The sequence below is a fragment of the Rhinopithecus roxellana genome, chromosome 18 (genome assembly GCF_007565055.1).
Source record: "Rhinopithecus roxellana isolate Shanxi Qingling chromosome 18, ASM756505v1, whole genome shotgun sequence".
Lineage (NCBI taxonomy): Eukaryota > Metazoa > Chordata > Mammalia > Primates > Cercopithecidae > Rhinopithecus > Rhinopithecus roxellana.
In genome coordinates this window covers 50,620,408-50,641,942 of record NC_044566.1, presented here as the reverse complement: position 1 = coordinate 50,641,942, position 21,535 = coordinate 50,620,408, and the positions used below count along the sequence as shown (strand labels likewise).

At 39.0% G+C, this 21,535-nt stretch overlaps 1 protein-coding gene and 1 pseudogene across 4 annotated transcripts in view; one reads left to right on the top strand and one right to left on the bottom strand.

The window, feature by feature from the left end:
- DGKH (diacylglycerol kinase eta) overlaps positions 1-21,535 on the top strand; it is a 203,237-nt gene that overhangs the window by 10,222 nt on the left and 171,480 nt on the right. The gene's annotated exons all lie outside the window — the stretch shown is intronic.
- LOC104671111 lies at positions 17,768-20,425 on the bottom strand (annotated as a pseudogene).

Here is a 21,535-nt window from a genome sequence, read left to right as displayed (position 1 = left end):
TGCTGTTCGAAAGAAAACTTAGAAATGACTCTAAATTGAATTGAATCATGTCAAACAACAAATTTGTTGGGAGTACCACTGTATTTTATAGGTTTCATGAGCTCATTGTAATAGCTAAGATGATATGCTTATGGAGACTAAAAGTAAATTTAAAAAGCACATTATTTGTAATTTTCTATCTTTCTAATAAAAACATTTAGCATATACATTTTGCCATCATGAGATAATTTTTGATTATGAAATGAAATATTGCTTGAATTTCAAAAGTGTATTGAATGTCAGAAATTCTGCGTTTTACACTTTCTCATTTGTTAGAGAGCATATAAGTTCATCAACATTTTCATATATGAACACCTGAGATCAGGGTATAAGATTTCTGAGACCAGTGAACTTCAACCTCATACCCCATCTCTTGCAATTGGACTGTTCATGTATGTCACAGACTTCAGCATTTATGTCTTTTATCACATGTACTGATATGTGAAGAAAGTGAGAGCAATAGGGGGAATTTATAGAATGAGAACTACTAAATTTAACGTTGCTTCCAAGTCTTCAATTATGATTCAGATGAGAATTAAGGGAAGGATCTTTAGAAAAAGACAAATACTTTCTGTGTCCCTGCACAGGTGTGTAAGATGGGAGCTCCTGGAGGAGAGGTAGGCCCTAAGGTTAGCTCAAAGCCCAGTCTTTCTTTTTTTTTTTTTTTGAGATGGAGTTTCACTCTTGTTGCCCAGGCTAGAGTGCAATGATATGATCTCTGCTCACTGCAACCTCCGCCTCCCAGGTTCAAACGATTCTCCTGCCCCTGCCTCAAGCCTCCCGGGTAGCTGGGATTACAGGCATGCGCCACCACGCCCAGCTAATTTTTTATTTTTAGTAAAGACAGGGTTTCTCCATGTTGGTCAGGCTGGTCTCGAACTCCCGACCTCAGGTGATCCGCCCACTTCTGCCTCCCAAAGTGCTGGGATTACAGGTGTGAGCCTCGGCGCTCAGCCCCGGTCATTTTTAAGACAGCACAAGCAGTTCTTGCTCATCCATCCTGCTTTGTCAGTAGGTCAAAACTGGTCAAATATGGAATGCTTCGTATGGTTCAACCTAATATGTCATCATTTAACTAATCAGTTCTTTGCAGAAGTAAATATGGGTTGTTTTAGGACAGTGCACTAATCTCAACTTTTTCATAGTGGATTTGATGACTTTTTAAGTAAAGAATGGAACTGGTATTGCTTTTGAAATCAGTGTGGCTTAATAAAATCCTCATGTATATTTTAGCACCCTCATCATAACTCCATACAGTATACTTTTTGTTCCCCTTTTCATTTTCCATTTATTCCTGGTTTTGTTGTATGTCTATGCTGTCCTCTCTACTATTTTCCTCTTTCTCTGTTTTGAACTTTTTCCTTTCTCTGAATAACCTAAGTGGAATTTCAGGTGGTCTCATCTAGTCACTCAGGTGCTAAACACTGAATGATTTTATGGCTGCCTTTATTTCTCAAAGACAGAAAGTCACTTATGTACAAAAGTGAAAGCGGTACTGATGTAGGAAAGCCAAAATGGAGTCCTAGCACTTGTCATATGTCTTCCTCCTCTTTACCTTCTTGAGTTTTTGGATTTGCATTCAGACATACTGTTGTAGAGAATTTCACAGGTATTTACTGAGAATAAGACATTTTTGAAACAATGCTAATATAGATTCAGACAAATTGGGTTTTGAGGATGAATGTGAAAGAAGCTTTGCGTGCTTTTTGTTGGCCCATGAATACTGCAACCTTTCATTTTATGGGAATGACTGGAAGAAACTTGGTCAGGCTTATAGCCTAGGATTGTTCAACAATCATAAACCAAACAGTATAAACAAATGGTAACCATCTCAATGACTTTTTCTGCCCTTAGGTCATCTCAGCTAAGGTTAAACTGCATGTGTCAAAAATACTTCCCGATGAGGTTTATTGTGTTCTCATTTATTTATTTTTTTGACATTCATATGTCTTCTTACAGCTAATGGCCACAAATGAGTCTCTAAATTTAGGTAAAACATACCTAAACACAAAAGATATTCAGAATTTTGCATCAACATTTTATCTAGGCTGCAGGCAGTGGCTCATGCCTGTAATCCTACCACTTTCAGAGGCCAAGGTAGGACAATCAGTTGAACCCAGGAATTCAAGACTAGCTTGGGCAACAGTGAGACTCCATCTCAAAGAAAAAAACAAACCCAAAACAAGACCAAAAAACACACCAGTATTCTATCTGGATTAAGATATATTTTTGGTGCAGCAAACCACCATGACACATGTATATCTATGTAACAAACCTGCAGGTTCTGCACGTGCAACCCAGAATTTAAAGTAAAATAAAAGAAATAAAACAAAACAAATCTTACTGCTACTACTAATTATATGTATAACTGTGTGTGTATATGTGTGTGTGTGTGTGTGTATATATATATATATATTTTTTTTTTTTGAGACGGAGTCTCACTCTGTTGCCAGGCTGGAGTGCAGTGGCGCGATCTCAGCTCACTGCAACCTCTGCCTCCTGGGTTCAAGCGATTCTCCTGCCTCAGCCTCCCGAGTAACTGGGACTACAGGCACATGCCACCACGCCCAGCTAATTTTTTGTATTTTTAGTAGAGACGGGGTTTCACCATGTTGGCCATGGTGGTCTCGATCTCTTGACCTCGTGATCCACCTGCCTTGGCCTCCCAAAGTGTTGGTATTACAGGCGTCAGCCACCACACCCAGCCAAAAACATGTATTTTTAAGCCCAGTAAGGATAATTATCACATTCTTCAATTGATATCTTGGTTTCAATTTAATATGAAGGATGTATAAACAAACTCCTGTTCCTTTAAGGTAAGGCAGTATATGAAAATATTGATTTGCATTTTTCACTGCCTTATACAATTTTAATTTGTGCCATTAAACATTATTTTTCATCACAAACGCTAGGTGAAGTATACTGGGGAAGACTTGCTCTGTGTTTTTGAAATTGTAGGTGGCATCCCATTACTGGGTCATGATGGTTCATGGCCAGCATTTAAAAGAGAAGCAGAATAAATTAGGAAATACTGTTTATTAGCTAGAGTTCTGAGTGGAAACATGGGAATCATAATGATCCAAATAGATGGGAAACAGAAACATGGCCAGAAGAATATTAGGAAATGAGAGTAAAGTGATACCGACAGGTTTATTGCTCTGAAACTCAATATGAAATCAGAAGCAAGTAGGAACTTTTACATTTTGATAGGTGGTGAGCAGAAAGATATCTCAAGCAATTAACACACATTCAGGCCAGAAGTTGGCTAACTTTTCCCATAAAGGGCCAGATAGTAAATAGTTTAAATTCTGTGGGCCATAAGTTGTCTGCTGAAGTTATTTAGCTCAGAGAATGGAGGTTACTAAGAAGGGGAGGGTGCTGGGGAGAACTGGAGAACTCCAGAATGATTCTGGAGAATAAGTTCTTATTCTGGAGAATAGAAGAAATTCTTTAGTACAACAAAGTGACTGTAGTTAATAATAAAGCATTGTATACTTAAAAATTGCCAAGAATAGATCTTAAATGTTCTCACCCACAAAAAATTAAGTATGTGAGCTGATGGATATATTAATTTGCTTGATTTAATCATTTCATAATGTATACATACATGAAAAATCACTCCATGTACCAGAAATATATAAAATTTTTATTTGTCAGTTACACCTTAGTAAAAAAAAGAAAAAAAATTACTCTACTTTGCCATTGTAGTATCAAACAGCCATAGACAATACTTTAAGTGTTGCTGTGTTTCAACAAAACTTTATTTAAGGACACTGAAATTTGAATTTCATATAATTTTCATGTGCTAAGAAATATTATTATTCCTCTTTTTAAGAAATCAATTTGAACATGTGAAAACCTTAGCTCGTTGACTGTATAAAATCAGGCGGCCGGCAGGATATGGCCCATGGATATAATCTGTGGGCTGTAGTTTGCTGGCACCTGTGTTAGAAAATGGAAGGTAGTATAGTTAGGTTTGCCAAGCATTGCAAAGTTAAGGTGCTGTTAAATCTGATCCACATTTAAGGGACCAAATAAAGCTAGATTTCAGTCCATTTAAAAAATCTCATCTTTGTAGAACATTTTATTTTTAGCTTGGTTTGCGTCTTTGCTTCCATTTTAATGTGAACTAAATATAGACTGGAAATTCTGACTCTCAGTACGGTAATATATGGTATAACAGCTTTCTTTCCATTTTGATTACAAGTTAAACATGATATCCCATTATTAAAGATAAGAGACAATAAATAATTTGCTAAACCTTTACATATAACTTAAAGATGCCTTATTTTAAAGTATCTAAATTTAGAACTCTTTCATTTAGTTTAAGTTTGCTTGTTTGCTATTGTGGTAAAGAGGCAAAAGGTTATATGAAACTACCATTATAAAGGATGTGGGGCCCCTTTCTGTTTCCAGGGTACAATGTTTTTCACTCATATTGGATTTGTTAGGCTTTACTTACTCAAGAAATGTGTTTAATAGCAAAGGTTTTAATTAAAGAGAGTTTGTTTTACATCTAAGAATAGACCTTTGAAAAAGGCCATAACATGTTAGTAGGTTACAGTTTCCCTTGGCAAATTTGTTTGGTTTTGTTGGATATTGAGTATTTTACTCTATGATTATTTAGTCACTGGAAACACATTTGTAACTGGGCACCATGGCTCGTGCCTGTAATTCTAGCAATTTGGGAGGCTGAGCTGGTAAGACTGCTTAATGCCAAGAGTCTGAGACAAACCTTAGCAAAACAGGGAGACCCCATCTCTATAAAACATTAAAAAAATAAGGAAGTTAGCTGGCCGTGGTGGCACCTGTGGTCCCAGCAACTTGGAACCACTGCACTCTAGCCTGGGTGACAGAGCAAGACCTTGCCTCTAAAATAAGAGAAATAAAGAAATATTTGTATTTTTGAGTTGGTTCAATGATTTTAAAATGATCAACAACTATTGGTGATAGTAGTTTTAAATTAGGAGTCAGTGTGCATCATTCCTATTTTATATAGTTCCTTTTTTTTTTTTTTCAAATGATCATATATGGTAATAATTCTCTCCCTCCTGCTTTTTGTTGTGAGGCTATTTGGGAGACTGTTAGGCTTCTGTTTTATATGAGGAAGTACGGTTAACTTTATCATGTGTAGATCTGGAATCTCTGACCTTCTCACTGTGTCATTTGAGTATCAGTGCTTTTTCAGACCACCAGAATGTAATTTAGTATAGTAGATCTTTTTAAATACAAGCTTGGTGCATTTAATTCAGAAATTTAAAAATACTTTTCTATTTAGCATTTTCTTGGTTACACAGCAGTTTTCTATACATGATCTTATGAAACGGTTGTGTACAGTTACCTAAATTTTACAAATGATTATACTGAGACCGAGTTTGAATATCTGCTGAGTAATGGACAGAGCTGGAACTCAAAAGCAGTTCCTTCTGATGATTGTACCCATATCCCTTTCACAGTGGATTAAAATGGGTGGGTTCCAGATGCCTTGCTTTCAGTGGCCCCATAGCTTCTTGGGCAGTGAAACGTTAATCTACAGCATGCAAGCATGTGTGTGTGCAGGCAGGCGGGCTCCTTACTTCTCTTGGTCTCTCTCTCCTTCTCCTTCCCTTCCCCCTTTTCTCTCTCCTTTAAATTCCTCTTTTCCTCTCCCTTATTTCCTCCTTCTTCCTGTTCCCGCCTTTATTCATTTGTTTAATCTGTGAGCATATCTCTCATCAATGCTTTAGGTTTCATCATGCCTTTTTGCATTTGGAGCCTGTGTTTTTAGGGACAGATATATGACTGCACATTTGAAAAGTAAATTTTGAAATAAAAAATTCCAGCTGAAATTTATATTCATTTGAATTAAACTTAACAAAAATCATTGAGACACTTTTAATGTACTTTTAAAAGGATTATTTTAAAAGAAAATGCTTCTAGGTACCTAACTCTTCAAATAGGTTTTCAAAGAAAACTCTTAGTTTCACTTCTATAAGGTAAGATGCCATTTTTGAAAGGTCGTGGTATAGTGTTAAAAAGAATCACGTGAAGTAATTTTCCACATGGCCCTATTAAAACATATTTGAGGAAAAAATATGAGTGAAATTTATTTTTACCTAGCTAGGGAATGAAAATGACAGGATTTTTTCGGCCTACTTTTCTCCATCTCACTATTTTACTTAGGTAAGAAAAAGTGCAAGAGTTTATATCCGAGCAAGCATGGTGATTTGAGTTGTATTGTTCATCTACACTCTTGTAGTACTTTAAAATTAAGTGATATTATAATATTTGATATTTGTAAGAATATATAATATCTCTGTAGTTTGTGAATCTCAATGGTAAAATGAACACCTGTGAATCTAGCTTCAGAATGGGAACATTTTCAATATCATGCATCTTCCTGTGTGCTCCTTCTCAGTTTACTCCTTTATTGCTCCTCAATTCATGCATTCAAAGAAATATCTATGGTGTTCCAAGTACTGTTGTAGGTACCAGGGATAGAGCGATATGCAAAAAATATACAAAAACCTCTGCCCTCGTGGAGCTCACATTTTAATGCAAGGAGAATTTATGAACTTGTAAATACGTGAAATGCATAGTATATGAGAAAGTGAGAAGTGCTATAGAGAGAAATAAAGCATGGCTGTGAGTGGAGGTGCAGTGGGAAGGGATTTTTAGGCAATGAGCCATGTGGACCTCTAGGGGAAGAGCAGGCTAAGTAGAAGGAACAGCAGCTGCAAAGACGGGAGGTCAGTGGGGCTGAAGGGGGTTGGGGGGAACCGGGTAGAAAGTTGAAAGTGAGTTAACAGTGTCCAAAGTAAAGTACTATAGAGAAAGTTCTTAGCCTGGCATTCATGCATGCCTGGTTTGGTTGGGTTTTAGAGGGCTCCCCCCAAAGTTTATGTCTATGTGTGTGCCCCTCAGAAGGTTAAAACCATTGATTTGTGAAGGGGAACTGCAGGTCAGAAAATAGAGATAGATGAAAAAAATACATATATATAGAGAGAGAGAGAGTAAGTCCTCACTCAACATCGTTGATAGATTCATGGAAACTGACTTTTAAGTGAAATGACGTATAACAAACCCAATTTTCTTTCTCATTGATGTTATAATGAAATGATGTTGCATGAAAAAGTGTTATTCTAGGACCTACTGTACATCATTTCACTTAACATCACAGTTTCTGAGAACCTATTGATGTTGTTAAGTGAGGACTTACTGTATACACAATATAATTCCACAGTAATATTGAACTCTTGAATATAAACCAGCTGTTGTCATTTTCATTTGGAGAAATGTTAAATTTGCTGGTGGGTTCAATGAAATGGAGTGAGCCAGCAGCATAGAATAGCAAGGTTCCTGGAGAAGTTAGATAGTGTTGGGTTTGATTCTCAGCTTTTCATGTACTATTAGATGGCCTCAGACATGTTACTTAAGGGGACAGAGAATGCTCTGCCCACTGATAACTGTGTTTTTCTGTTCTTCTTGGCCCACCATTAGACTTCCTTTTCCCATTGCAGATAGATAGAGATATGTAACTAGCCAGTGAAGTACAGGTGAGAGTGATGTCTGTCACTTGGCCTCTCAAGCTGTTTGTGGGACTCTCCACACTCTGTGTTTTCCCTCACCTGCCAGGTAGATGTAGATTATCCAGTGGAAGGAGCCTGGATCCCTGAATGACTTCATGGACCAGAGCCCTTTGTGCTCCTCCCTGAATCCCATTAGCCACATTGGATTGTAACATGAAGGGGACTCCCAAAGTGCTAGGATTATAGGTGTGAGCCACCGCACCTGGTCTTCAAGTGTCTGTTGAAAAAATATTTTAATAAGAACGAATAACCACTTGGAGGTGGTAGTGGAAATAATTGGCCAGGTTGACTTTTAGGTGCTTCTATGGCCCATTCTACTTAATCTTGAAATATCTTTCTAAGAGCCTTCCTATCTGCCCTTCTTCAGCTTCTATTTACTCTTCATTCTACTGCAGCTATTTCATGAAACTTCTTTTGCAAAGGCCCTTAATAATTTTAATTGCTTAAATCGAGTGGTCTCTAGTTTTTTGTCAACTGCTTCTTGCCAGTTTGGATGCTATTGACCACATCTTCTCATATCTTCTCTTCTTTTGCTTTCAAAGTTTAAGTTCTCTTATCTTTATATATATATATATATATATATATATAGTCTTACTCTCTCATCCAGGCTGGAGTACAGTGGCACAATCTTGGCTCACTGCAACCTCTCCCTCCCAGGTTTAAGTGATTCTCCTGCTTCAGCATTACAAGCAGTTGGGATTACAGGTGCATGCCACCACGCCTGGCTAATTTTTGTATTTTTAGTAGAGATGGGGTTTCACCGTGTTGGCCAGGCTGGTTGTGAACTCCTGACCTCAGGTGATCCACCCGCCTTGGCCTCCCAAAGTGCTGGGATTACAGGCATGAGCCACTGGGCCTGGCCAAGTTCTCTTATCTTTCTTACTATCTTTTCACTGCCTCTTAGCCTCTATCCCTGATTCCTTTATTGTCAAATGTTTTTGTTTCCTAGAAGTCTTAATTCTGTTTGCCCCTTTCTAAGTTAATTTGATCAATTAGATTAGGCTTTGGCCACCAGCTCTATTGGCCTTTTTCTAGCCTGTATTTCTGAGATCTGGGCCTCTAGTTCCTTTACCTACCAGACACTTCCTGTAGGGGGTCCCCTAGCCATCTCAGTCTCCATGTTCTCAAACTGAACATATTTGTGCAGTCCACCCACTCCCAGCCAAATGTTGCTCCACAGCTTTTATGTCCTATAGAATAAATTGCCTCGTATAGAAGAGATTGACTTTTTGTCTTGCTAATCACCGTCATTAATTCATTTGCTTTCATCACATACCCGTTTAGTGCCTGCTATGGCCAGCCATAGTGTTAGGTGCTGGTGATTTAGAAGTGTATGAAAGAGACACGTCCCCACCCACGAGGACCTCACTCATTGTCAGCGGTCACCACATTTGGTCAATTCTATGTATCTTAGATCTTATTTAATCCTCACAGTAAAACTATGAGGTAGGTAAGTACAATTATTCTCTCCTTTTTAGAAATAAGGAAAGCAAGGATTAGATAAGTAACATGCCCCAGGTCGCACACGTCAAGTGACTTGTTTGATGCCTGATTTAACTGTTACTGAAGTGGCTACGTTGTCTGGGGTATATACTCTGGGGTTTGTTGTCACACTCCAGGAAAACTTAGGACATGGACACACAGGAGGAGTTTAGGAGTGAAGATTTAATAGGTAGAATAGAAGAGAAGGAGAAACAACTTCCTCCATAGAGGAAGGGGTCTCCGAGCAGAAAGGACTGGCTGGTGGCAAATGTACCGAGTTTTATAGTCCAGTTTGAGGAGGTGGTGTCTGATTTACACAGGGCTCACAGATTGGTTCGGTCAGGTATGATGTTTACATAGCACGTGTGGAAGGCTGGTTGCCCTACCCTAATCTTCTTATGCAACTGGGCTTTCCCATTGATCTGCGCCATCTTGTCTGCTCCTTACAATACACGTAGCTGGCAGAGAAGGGAAGATGGAACTGCCATCTTGAAAATGTCTAGTCCTTAGTTCCTGCGGGCATTCACCTATCCAGGCTCCCGGCTTGTAGGCTGCTCTTTGTTAGAAAATGATTTGGGGCTGCTTTTCATTAAAAAGAAAAGCCTTACCAAGGACTCCCATACCTTTGCTATCTGTCTAAGTAATTCCTTCTTAACTCCTATATCATTATGATATACTGTCCCTTTGATGCATGAATCTCTCATGAATTCATTTCTCCCTTTCCATTTGCTGCTTACCCTAACTTCATTTAACCTTTATTATCTGTCATTTGGATTTTTGCCATGTATTTCCTCTCTTCTCCATTCTCTACTCCAGTGCCAGAGTTATCTTTAGAAAAGAGAAATATGATACATAATACATTTTGCATAAGCTCTTAGATATTGCCCATTACTGGTGGGATAAAGTCTAAATTAGTCTTTCCTAACTTGATAGTAAACGACCTTTCTATTCATTCAGCCAATTTTTATTGAGTTCTATTCTAGGTGCTGGGATGGTAAAAGAACATAAAAGCCCTGCTGTTACAGAGCTTATAGTCTGTCAAGGGAGAAGTTAATTAACATATAAACAGACACGGTTCTATCATATAACTGGTGTTCATAAGCATAATGAAGGAAGATAAAGCAGGGTAAAGGGAGAAGGAGAGATGGAGAGGGTGTGTGTGTGTGTGTGTGTGTGTGTGTGTGTGTGTAAAATATTTTGGTTCAATTAACCAGGATAGGCTTTCTTTGATAAGGTAATATTTGAACAGAGATCTTAGTGAAGTGACAGAAGCTATGTATGCAGATATCTGGGCTCCAAACACCCTAGGCAGAGCCAATGCCATGGTATTCCAGTTGTGTTTTCTGTCACTGTCATTCTCTGTCCAGTCATGCAAAACTCTTCTCTGTTTCCAAAGTAAGGCAGGCGTTTTTATCCATCCAAATGTTACAGGTGTCTCCCTTTTCCTATTTCTCTGTTTGATTTTTTATTTATATACCATTATTTCCACACATTTTTCAAAATATTCAAAATGGTTTATATTCCACACTGTGTATTAAGCTTAGGTAAAATAGGACTAGAGGACTATGAGATCAGGAGGAAAGTTAGAAGGCTAATATATAGAGTGGGGTGTCTTGCACGGCTAGAGATGAGTTGTAAATTTGATCCCAGGTAGCCAGAGCAACAAGACCAGTTATAAAGTTGTATTACCAGTGGGAAAAAAAAAAGCCCTCTAGATTTTAAGGGGGAAAAGCTTTTCTAGCTTTTCTTGATAGAACAAAGAAATCTGTTCTATCAGTCTTTGATGTGGGTGGGAGTGAGGTCTGCAATGTGTTCCCCTCACCTACATCCACTTGGGAGGTGTCCTTATGATGTCCTCCCTTGTGAGGTCCGGACATAATCCAGACTTCAACTTTGTGTGACAGTAGTTCTGTAGGAGATTTAATTAAGGCAGTTTTAGTTACGGCCAACTCCAGGCATAAAATCCAAATTATTTTTGAAGACTGAATAAACGGCATGTACTTTAAACAGTTCTCGGGTTAAACCAGGCATCTACTGAAATACTTTCAAAGTGTAGAATCTCAGGTTATCTGCTGTTTTTACCTATTTATTCAGGTGTAGTTGATACAAGGGGATGGAGTGATGTTCTTAGCTATTATGGGAAGAAAAATCTGGTATTTCTTGGGGGCTCTCATAAAAACTGATAAAATGGTTCTACATTCAGGTTTAAAAAATGTTCTTTAGAGCTTTATGAGTGCATTGCAGAATATTAAAAGCTGTGTATGTTTTAGGATTATTGTGAAAATAGTGTTGACTTCATGGACCCTTGAAAAAGGTCTTGGGAACACTTGAAAATCCTGCTAGGGCAATGTATCTGGACCTATTTTTTTTTTTCTTGAAGAGAGTGCCATGAGGATATCTGGACGAAGAGCAGAGCAAGCTGAAAGAACAGCAAATGCAAAGGTTTTGAGGAAGAGACACACCTGACACGTTCCAGGGATGAGCATTCCCTAACAGCTGACACATTCCAGCTGAAGGGAAGGGAGTGAGGGGAAAGTGAGTAGCAGGAAAAAAGTCAGACATCAGGGGAGCAGTAGAGAGGTCGCTGTGACAATTTCCTTGACAATTTAGCACAGTGGTTAGCACATAATTAGCACTTAATAGATGCTAGTTATATTAATATTAAAAGAATACGATCCATTAGCAAGTTTGATCTTTAAAATCAGCATCTAAAACAAACCCTTTTGTGGCAGTGGTTGGAGAGGGATGTTGGGGTCAAGCTAGAGCTTTTTGTAAAAAGTGAAATGACTGTTTTAGGAGAAAGACTGTGGGCTGGCCGGGCGCAGTGGCTCACATCTGTAATCCCAGCACTTTGGGAAGCCGAGGGGACGGATCACCTGTGGTCGGGAGTTTGAGACCACCCTGACCAACATTAAGTAACCCTGTCTCTATTAAAAATACAAAATTAGCCGGGCTTGTTGGTGCATGCTAACAAGCCCAGCTACTCAGGAGGCTGAGGCAGAATTGCTTGAACCCGGAAGGCGGAGGTTGCGGTGAGCTGGGATCGCGCCATTGCACTCCAGCCTGGGAAACGAGCAAAACTCCGTCTCAAAAAAAAAAAAACCACCATGGGCTGAGAATAATCCACTTGAGGGAAGAGATTAAATGATGCAAAAAAGGAGAGAATTACTGTCCTTATATATGCAAGACGGGGTGGGATGACGTGAGGAGCTGGGTTTCCCTCCAAGCAGGTCAGTTTATCCATACCAAGTCAGTTTATCCATGAAATGCAGTAGGGGCAGAGGTTGGCACTTCTAGAAATTATTTTCTGATAATTTTGATTTTCTCAGTGGAATATGAAGTTAGGTCGTCAGCTGAGAATCAAGATGGGGGAGAGGGTATGGAGGTCTGAGGCTAGAGGAAAGGTATGAAATGCTTGAACAGAGGCATGGGAAAGGGAATGGGCGAGAGAAATGCAGCAGTGTAAATATCAAGTTGCATATAGGGCACACCTGAGCCGGGTGACCAGGACTCGAAGCACTGTCAATCTGGTGTGGGATCATGTTCAGCTGCTTGGGTGCAGTAAGTGAAGTGGAGGACACGGTCAAGCCGCTGTTGCGGTTTGTCTGTGTGTGCCAGGGAAAGTGTGGGTGGATACAGTGACAAGCTCTGGAAATGATGTTGGATGAAGAGGGAGCGCTTGAGTCAGGTCCTAGGGAGTAACCATGGGACGGAGCAGTTGAGGTAGGAAGAGAAGACTGTTGGCAAAGGTTAAGTCCAAGAATTAAACTTTAATCATTCAAATTTAATAAAGGAAAGAAATAAAAGAAAGTACGAAAAGAAACTATATAATTTTAATGATTTTAAATATGCTTCAGAGATGCATTAATAACAGGTTTTCTCTAGATCGTGTATGCACAGCTGGGGGCCCTTTTTAGTAAAATACAAAGACCATTTTACTTAGAACACGAAAAGAAAGTTTCCTAAAGAAGGAAAGAAATCTGATTTGGAATTTTTTTTTTTTTTAATATACAAATAAAACCCTGAAATGCATTAAAGAAAACGAGTCCCAGTTTGAGTTCCTATTGGCAAGCTACGTAACCTCTTCAAACCTTACTTTTCCTCATATGTAAATGCTTGTAAGGATATTCTGAGGATTAAGGAGATAAAGCCTTCAGCCTGGCATCCAGTAAGTGCTAGTAAATGCCAACTATGTATTCAGGAATCTTGACGTGAAGGGCACTTTTTCCAATAGGGCACCTCCGAACGTCAGAAGGATGTGAGTGAATGAGGAGCTAGTGAAATCTTCCAGTCACAGGGAAAGAATTCTCACGCTTGTTCTGCCTTGGACAAGCCAAAAACCAGAACTGTTTGTAAACCTTTTTGTAGATTGAGTATCATCTAAGTAGACAGAGCTTTTTATCATAGATCTAGTTAAGATTCCACAGTAGGAAGGGAAGAATGTTGAAGGAAATTCAACCTTCCCTTGGTAATAAACACTTCTACCTTATCATCATTCATAGATGTCACAACAATTCTAAATTATTACTGTTTGAGTATTTGTGGTCTTACTCTTTCTCTTCTTAACGAGGCAGCACTCTAGCCTGTTGGATCAACTCCTTCATTCACCTTTGCTGTGGAACAAGAGTGTGGATATAATGAAGGGAGAGGAGAGAATCACTTTATGGCATTGCCTTAAGGCCGCAGGGTTTGTGGAGTAGTTGAGGGTCTGGAGTGAACAGGTGAGTCACAGGAACTTTACTTTCCTGTACAGTGGTGGAGTGGGGGTAGTTGAAGGGAGAGGCGAATGTGAGCATATGTGAGATATTCTCTAGGAAATATCTGGGTGAGGAAGGAGGCCGGGGTTCCATCTGGGTAAGTAAGGGGGAATGGTCAGTAGTAAAGTGTGGATTATTGTCATCATTGTAACCCGACGTTTATCTGTAGGATGATAAAGCTTGGGGAGCTTGATGTACTCTTTAATTAGCCATAAACAATGTGATCATATGATATAGAAAACATGAAAATTATTATTAGTTTTCGAGACAGAGTCTCCTTCTGTGACCCAGGCTGGAGTGCGGTAGTGTGATCTTGGCTCACTGCAATCTCTCCCTCCCAGGTTCAAGCAATTCTCCTGCCTCAGCCTTCTGAATAGCTGGGATTACAGGCATGTATCACAATGCCCAGCTAACTTTCTTGTATTTTTACTGGAGACAGGGTTTCATCATGTTGGCCAGGCTGGTCACTTCTGAGCTCAAGTGATCTGCTCGTCTTGGCCTCCCAAAGTGCTGGGATTATAGGTGTGAGCCACCGGGCCCGGCCGAAAACAATGAAATTGTGAAGCAGTTCTACACCATGTTCATAGCAGCGTTATTCATAGGAGCCAAAAAGTGGAAGCAACCCAAGTGTTCATTGATAGATGAATGGATAGACAAAATGTGGCACACACATATAATGGGACATTATTCAGCCTTGAACCGGAGGGAAATTCTGACAGGTCACTGTGAGGTGAAAGGTCGCATTTTCAGGTGTCAGGCAATCTTTTTTTTTTTTTTTTTTTTTTTTGAGACAGAGTCTCGCTCTGTTGCTCAGGCTGGAGTGCAGTGGCCGGATCTCAGCTAACTGCAAGCTTCGCCTCCCGGGTTTACGCCATTCTCCTGCCTCAGACTCCCGAGTAGCTGGGACTACAGGTGCCCGCCACCTCGCCCGGCTAGATTTTTGTATTTCTTTTAGTAGAGACGGGGTTTCACCGTGTTAGCCAGGATGGTCTCGATCTCCTGACCTCGTGATCTGCCCATCTCGGCCTCCCAAAGTGCTGGGATTACAGGCTTGAGCCATCGCGCCCGGCCGGTGTCAAGCAATCTTTACTGCAATTTGCTGACACTATTGAACACAGCACCACATTGAGCATATTTTCACATAACAGAAAACACGACATGTACGTACTTAACATTTTATAGGGTCGATCTTCCTTATTCATGGTTTCAGTATTTGCTAATTTGCCTACTCACTAACGTTTATTTGTGACTTCAAAATCAATACTTGTATGTAATTTTTCACAAGTGAACAGTTGGAGTTGCCCAGTGTGCACATTCACACCCAAGGATGAACCTGGCTGTGCTCTGTTATCTTTTTTCAGCTCTCATGCAATAAACAAGTGCCCTTTCATGACATGGTTTCGCATGTTTGTACTTTTTGTTGATGATCTCACTGTTTACAGTGGCTCTCTGTGCGGAAGTGCTGTCTGGTTTTCCTAAAAGTAAAATGTTATGATGTGCATTATTGAAAAAAATATGTGTGTTAGACAGGCTTCCTTCAGGCATGAGCTATAGTGCTGTTGGCCCTGAGTATAATGTTAATGAATCAAGTATACTTACATTGTTTAAAGAATGTATGTGTATGTTTTATTAAGAATATAACATATAACATGTGATGTTATATGTATCATATATATTCTGTTAATATATATGTATACACATATTCTTTAAACAGAAGCACACATAAAATGAAATTATATGTTGATTAATTGACGAAGATGTTGTGAGGTTTGCAGGAACCTAAACCTAGTATTTCCCATAGGGTCAGTGGTTCACTATTGTTAATCCAGAGTTGTAGTGACTTTATTGAACATAACTGCTGTAAGTAATGAGAATCAAATGTGCGTTAAATTGTTTTAAAGGAAAAATAGTATTAATTTATGTGCTTTTCAAGGAAAACCAATATTTGAGTTGAAATCCATCACTTTAGAACCTGTCAAATGAGAATAGTATATCAAATCAGAATAGTATACCCAAAAATCTCTTCTGTAAAAATAGATACTAGTTTATGCTTTAATTTTCAACACATTTAAAAAAGAATTTTGAAGATAGAACACAGAATTACTCATTTCATTTAAGAAGACCATTTTTCTGTCCTCACCAAGCACATATCTGGCTTTGAGATAATTTGTTCATGTCATAGAAAAATGTCTTTTATCCTAGAAAGATCATAAAAGTTTGAAATGACAAATAGATATCATTGTGTGTGCTAACGCCAACATTTTATGTTACCTCTTAATCTTTAATTATTAATTATTGCCACAACTGATCTAGCAATTAATAGTATATTTGTTGCTTTTATAGTTGGATTAATTAATTAATTTTTTTCGCTGGCCATGTTTTATTTGTCCTTTTACTTCAAACAGGATAACCGAAAATATAGACAATATTCAATAAAATAAAATAGATGAAACAAATTCTAAGAGACTGTGATGCCACATGCTACATTAATCTAATTTTATTTATGCTTGCCTTGCGATGGGGAATAGATCATTCAGTAAAAACAAAATGTCTTATCATGTATAGCTTTTAAACTATAGTAATGATGTACCTTAATTACTTCCATGCACACAATTCTAACAGTCTTTTTTTTTTTTTTTGAGATGGAGTCTCGCTCTGTCGCCCAGGCTGGAGTGCAGTGGCCGGATCTCAGCTCACTGCAAGCTCCGCCTCCCGGGTTTACGCCATTCCCCTGCCTCAGCCTCCCGAGTAGCTGGGACTACAAGCGCCCGCCACTGCGCCCAGCTAATTTTTTTGTATTTTTTAGTAGAGACGGGGTTTCACCATGTTAGCCAGGATGGTCTCCATCTCCTGACCTCGTGATCCGCCCGTCTAGGCCTTCCAAAGTGCCGGGATTACAGGCTTGAACCACCAGGCCCGGCCAGCCACTGCACCCGGCCCAGTCTTTTTTTTTTTTTTTTTTTTTTAAGAAAAACACAATTAAGACTTCTAGAGCATTTTATAATAAAGTAATTCCTAATTAATTTTTCTTTGTGGCTAGATCAAGCACCTCCAAAATCCAAATTCCTATACACAGTGAGCAAGTTACTTAAAATGAGTATGGGGACAGCCTTAGGATAAACTGACATAGATTCAGTTAGGTAGGCAACAAACCATAGTGCCAAATGGAAAAAGTGTGTTTGCAAATAAATTTTTAAAACTAAGTTAATTTTTGTAAGTAAATACAGAAAATATACTGATTTGCTAAAATAAATAAGATGTGGTGTATTAACACTTCACTATAAAGAGTGAATACCAGAACCTTTATAAACAGTGAATGAGTCTTATTAAGAATAGTTTAGTACAATAAACGCTGGCTAAATAGAAGTGCATTTTGTGAAGCACTATGGGTGGTATATGTTTTGCCACATATTTTTGTTACTTTGAGGTAGATAACACATGTATACCAAATTCCACATTCATTTTCGGTTGCTTCTGGTATCATGTGTTTTAAGAAATGTGTACAGTATGAAAAACTGGAAACTACTCATGAATGAAAAATGTCTTAGAAAAAAATAGATATTTTCATGCAATTGTGTACAGTCTCACTGTGTAAATTTCAGGCAAGATTTGCTTCCTGTAAAACAGATCATTGTTCTGTGAGAGGATGTTCTTTACTTGTCTTAGTGCGTTTCTTTTGTCTCCTCCTGCATTGCATTATTTTGCTCTATTCATTATTTTTGTGTGCAAATGACATGTCAGTTAAAATGAAAACTATCTCACATGTAGAAAAAGAAAGCCTGGATTTTAAAAACCAAGTACTGATAAAATCCTTACTAAATGACACCACCTGATTCAAGTAAAAAATGACTTAAACTCTAGTAATAAAAAAAGACAAAATACATTTCATAAGAATACAAAGGTAAATGTCTGCTGAGTGTTTTAGTTCAGATGTTTCAGAATGCTGCTGTATGTTTTATGAAGAATTTGAGGGGAAAATGTCATAACAGAAGGTGTTAATTGGCTTAAGTGGTGACCCAACTGGACTGTGAAACTGCGGGATACTATGGACTCCAGCTGCTTGTTACAGAGGAACTCCCCATTGTTGTTCAGAAAGCCTTCCTCATTTCTCTCTCCCCAAGCTTCCCATCCTCTGCCGACTCAGTTTCTAGATTTCAGGATCTTCTTTCCTGCTAAAGAACTTGTCTAAGTAACTAGTGTTTTCCTTCTCCACTTGTTCATCCTTTCTTACTTCACAAAACCGATTTATGAGAAAACAGTTCTCCCCATCACTCACAAATGGGCTGTCCCAAGAAGATGGGTACAAAGTTTCTAATTGAGCCAGATTTGCCATTTCTTTTTGCTGTTTTTCTTGGCTTACTGACTTTGATATCTAACTTTTCAATTCTAGTTGGGACACTGAGCTATTCAAGTCATTTAATTTATCAACAACATCAGTAGGCTAATGTTGGAAACTAAATTAAATAGTTCCTGCAACAAAGGAATGAAAATCAAATCCCTGATTCTTTTCCCTTTCTTTTCCAGCCATTTGCTGTGATGCTTCCTCTAGCGCTGTCTGGGTTATAACCAATCCATTTCTTTCACATTTTGATTTGCTTTTCTTATCAGATTTTTCTTTGCTTTGTTCTTTCCAATTGGAAAGATCTGTAATAAGCTTGGGTTCATAGTAACAGTTAACTTCACTCTCTCTCCAAACTAAGTTATCTAAATATGATCATGACCTCGTTTTGTTACAAGTATGGCTACACTCCAGATCACAATATTTGTCTTCACGATGATCTGGGTACTGCCAACAAGCCTCCGTAGAGTAATTGGTATCAAAAGCAGGATCCCCCAGATACCTTTCCCAATCTCCATCCAGATATTTTCGGGGATCAACTTGTACTTCTTCATCAGTGACATCAGACAGAGTTCTTGGATGTAGCGGTACTTCAATATGAAAATTGTTATGTATAGGCCAATCATGCTCTGGAAACTGACAATCATGGTACCTTTCCCAGTTATAAATGTGACTGAGTTTCATCCATAAGCAAAATATCATGAGCTTCATCTTCAATATGAAAAGGATGGCTTGAAATTGGCTTATCCATTGGAAAAGAATATATGCTCATGTAAGGATGGGAGAGCGCTTCTTCTGCTGTTAACTGATCCATGGGGCTAAATGTCAAAATTTGTTCCAGGAAATTCAGTGCTTCTCGCCTAATTCCTGGAAGTGGCTGAGTTAAAGGTTTGTGTGGCTCAGTCATGTGATTTCTAATGTAAACTGGAATTACACTGAGACGCTCCTGACGATCTTTCTCATGTACAACAGGAATAGATTCTAAAGTCAGCTATATCTGTTTAAGTTCATGTGCACCTGCAAAAAGGGTTTTACCAGTCAGCATTTCAGCAGACATGCAGCCTGCAGCCCACATGTCAATGGCTTTAGTATAATTATTAGGAGAAAGTAAAAGACATGGAGATCTGTACCATTTAGTAACCAGTCCTTCAAAAGATGACCCTTATGGGAATAATGAGGATCCATGATCCATGCAAGACCAAAGTCACCTGTCTTCAGCACCAAGTCTTCAGTATTAATGAAAAGATTAGCTGTTTGAGATCTCTGTGCAGTACATTCGCAGAGTGAATACACTTGAGCCCCCCTAGCAGCTGATACATGAAAAACCTGGCATGCTCTTCCAGTAAAGGGCCCTGCTCCAGCACTTTAGACAAGTCTGTCTTCATGTACTCCTGAACAATGTAAACACTGTTTAGTTCCATAAGAGAGCCCATCCACATCATCTGTTAATTGGCTCCCACTGGGACCAGAAATTTCAAACACTTTCACAATGTTATCATGGTCAAGTCTTCTAATAATTTCGATTTCACGAAACAAGGAAGAAAACTGGCATCAAAAGGAAAGATCTTTCGAAAAGGGAGAAGAAAAATCATTATGTTTCCACAGCAAGATGGTTTCTTGATGTTCATTGCTTATGCCAAACAGGCCTGTTGAGTTCCCTGTAGATTTAAAGCTCAAAAAGCTCTACTCAGGTTGAGAATTTAAAAGATTGCAGTACTCATAGTTCAAGAAAGGGGCAGCAACTCTGCAGACATTTAAAGAGAACACTCAAGAAACTCAAACAGAATAAAATGACATACTATGCGCTCAGATTACTGTGCTAAACGATTTAACATTTAACAAAAATGTGAATAAATATGCACCCAACAGGCTTCTATGAGCATTCTCCTCACGGTGCAGATACATTCAGTGTTGGACTGGTCCTGAGCAGCATCGTTCTAAGGTGCTGGTAAGCACTATTTGTGTTTGCTTCTTTTCTTCTTTTGTTGCTATATATTTCAACAGGAAGCCCTGGCGGCTGTTAGTTAACAGAAGATGTCGTTTGTTAATGATCTGGTGGCTCCAGCTCACCACAATTAAAATCAAAGCTACTGTCCATCTTACTCTGATACAACGGGACTTCTCTGAATCATCAAGAGGGTGCAGGCCCTGAGGACAGCCCCCAGTGTCAGCTCAGGTCTCCGGCTGTGCTGGTGGCAGTGGTGTCTCTGAGGCCCTCGCTTTGCTGCAGTCGCCGCCATGTGACACCGACCCATGAGAGAGGGCCCTGTTGGTTTAATTTATTTGTTTTTTATTTTTTTATTTTTATTTTTCCTGTTGATTTAATTTAAAAGGAACAACCCTGAGACTAGAGACATTCTTAGAGACAGAAGGATGTGGCTGACTTTTATCAGTACATTTTATTTTATTTTATTTTATTTTATTTTATTTTATTTTATTTTATTTTATTTTTTGAGACAGAGTCTCGCTCTGTCACCCAGGCTGGAGTGCTGTGGCCGGATCTTAGCTCACTGCAAGCTCTGCCTCCCGGGTTCACGCCATTCTCCTGCCTCAGCCTCCCGGGTAGCTGGAACTACAGGCGCTGCCACGTCATCCGGCTAGTTTTTTTTGTATTTTTTTTTTTTTTAGTAGAGACGGGGTTTCACCGTGTTAGCCAGGATGGTCTCGATCTCCTGACCTCGTGATCCTCCCATCTCGGCCTCCCAAAGTGCTGGGATTACAGGCTTGAGCCATTTTAGTAGAGACGGGGTTTCACTGTGTTAGCCAAGATGGTCTCAATCTCCTGACCTCATGATCCGCCCGCCTCGGCCTGCCATAGTGCTGGGATTACAGGCTTGAGCCACTGTGCCCGGCCCAGTACATTTTATTTCCTTTTCTCTATCATAATGACCCCTGGCATCACTACTCAGTGTTTATATAATAGATTCCCAAAATGGTCTTTAAAAATAGGAGCTGTATTTTGCTTCTGAGTTCATATTGCTTAATGTTTGAATTAGAAGAAAAAACTTTTGTTACGAGGTCACTTTCTTATTAAGTTTATATTTGAACAGTTAGTAAGCAGGCTTATTGAAATGCTGTATGACATAACTGCTCTTATCTTTGAGGCAATGCAGTGTTGTGGTTAAGATCATGGACTTTGTTTTTTGAGAAAGGCCTGGTCTTAAATCTCAGTTGTCCTGTTTACCCTCTAAGTGACTTCAGGTAAGTTACTTAATCTCTGTGACCCAGCCTTGTCTCTAAAATCTGGACAATAAATGTACCTACCTGATAGAGTTGTTGTGATGATTTGCATGAGATAATTTGAGTATTTAGAACCGTGGCTGGAACATAATTGGTTCTTAAAAGAGGTA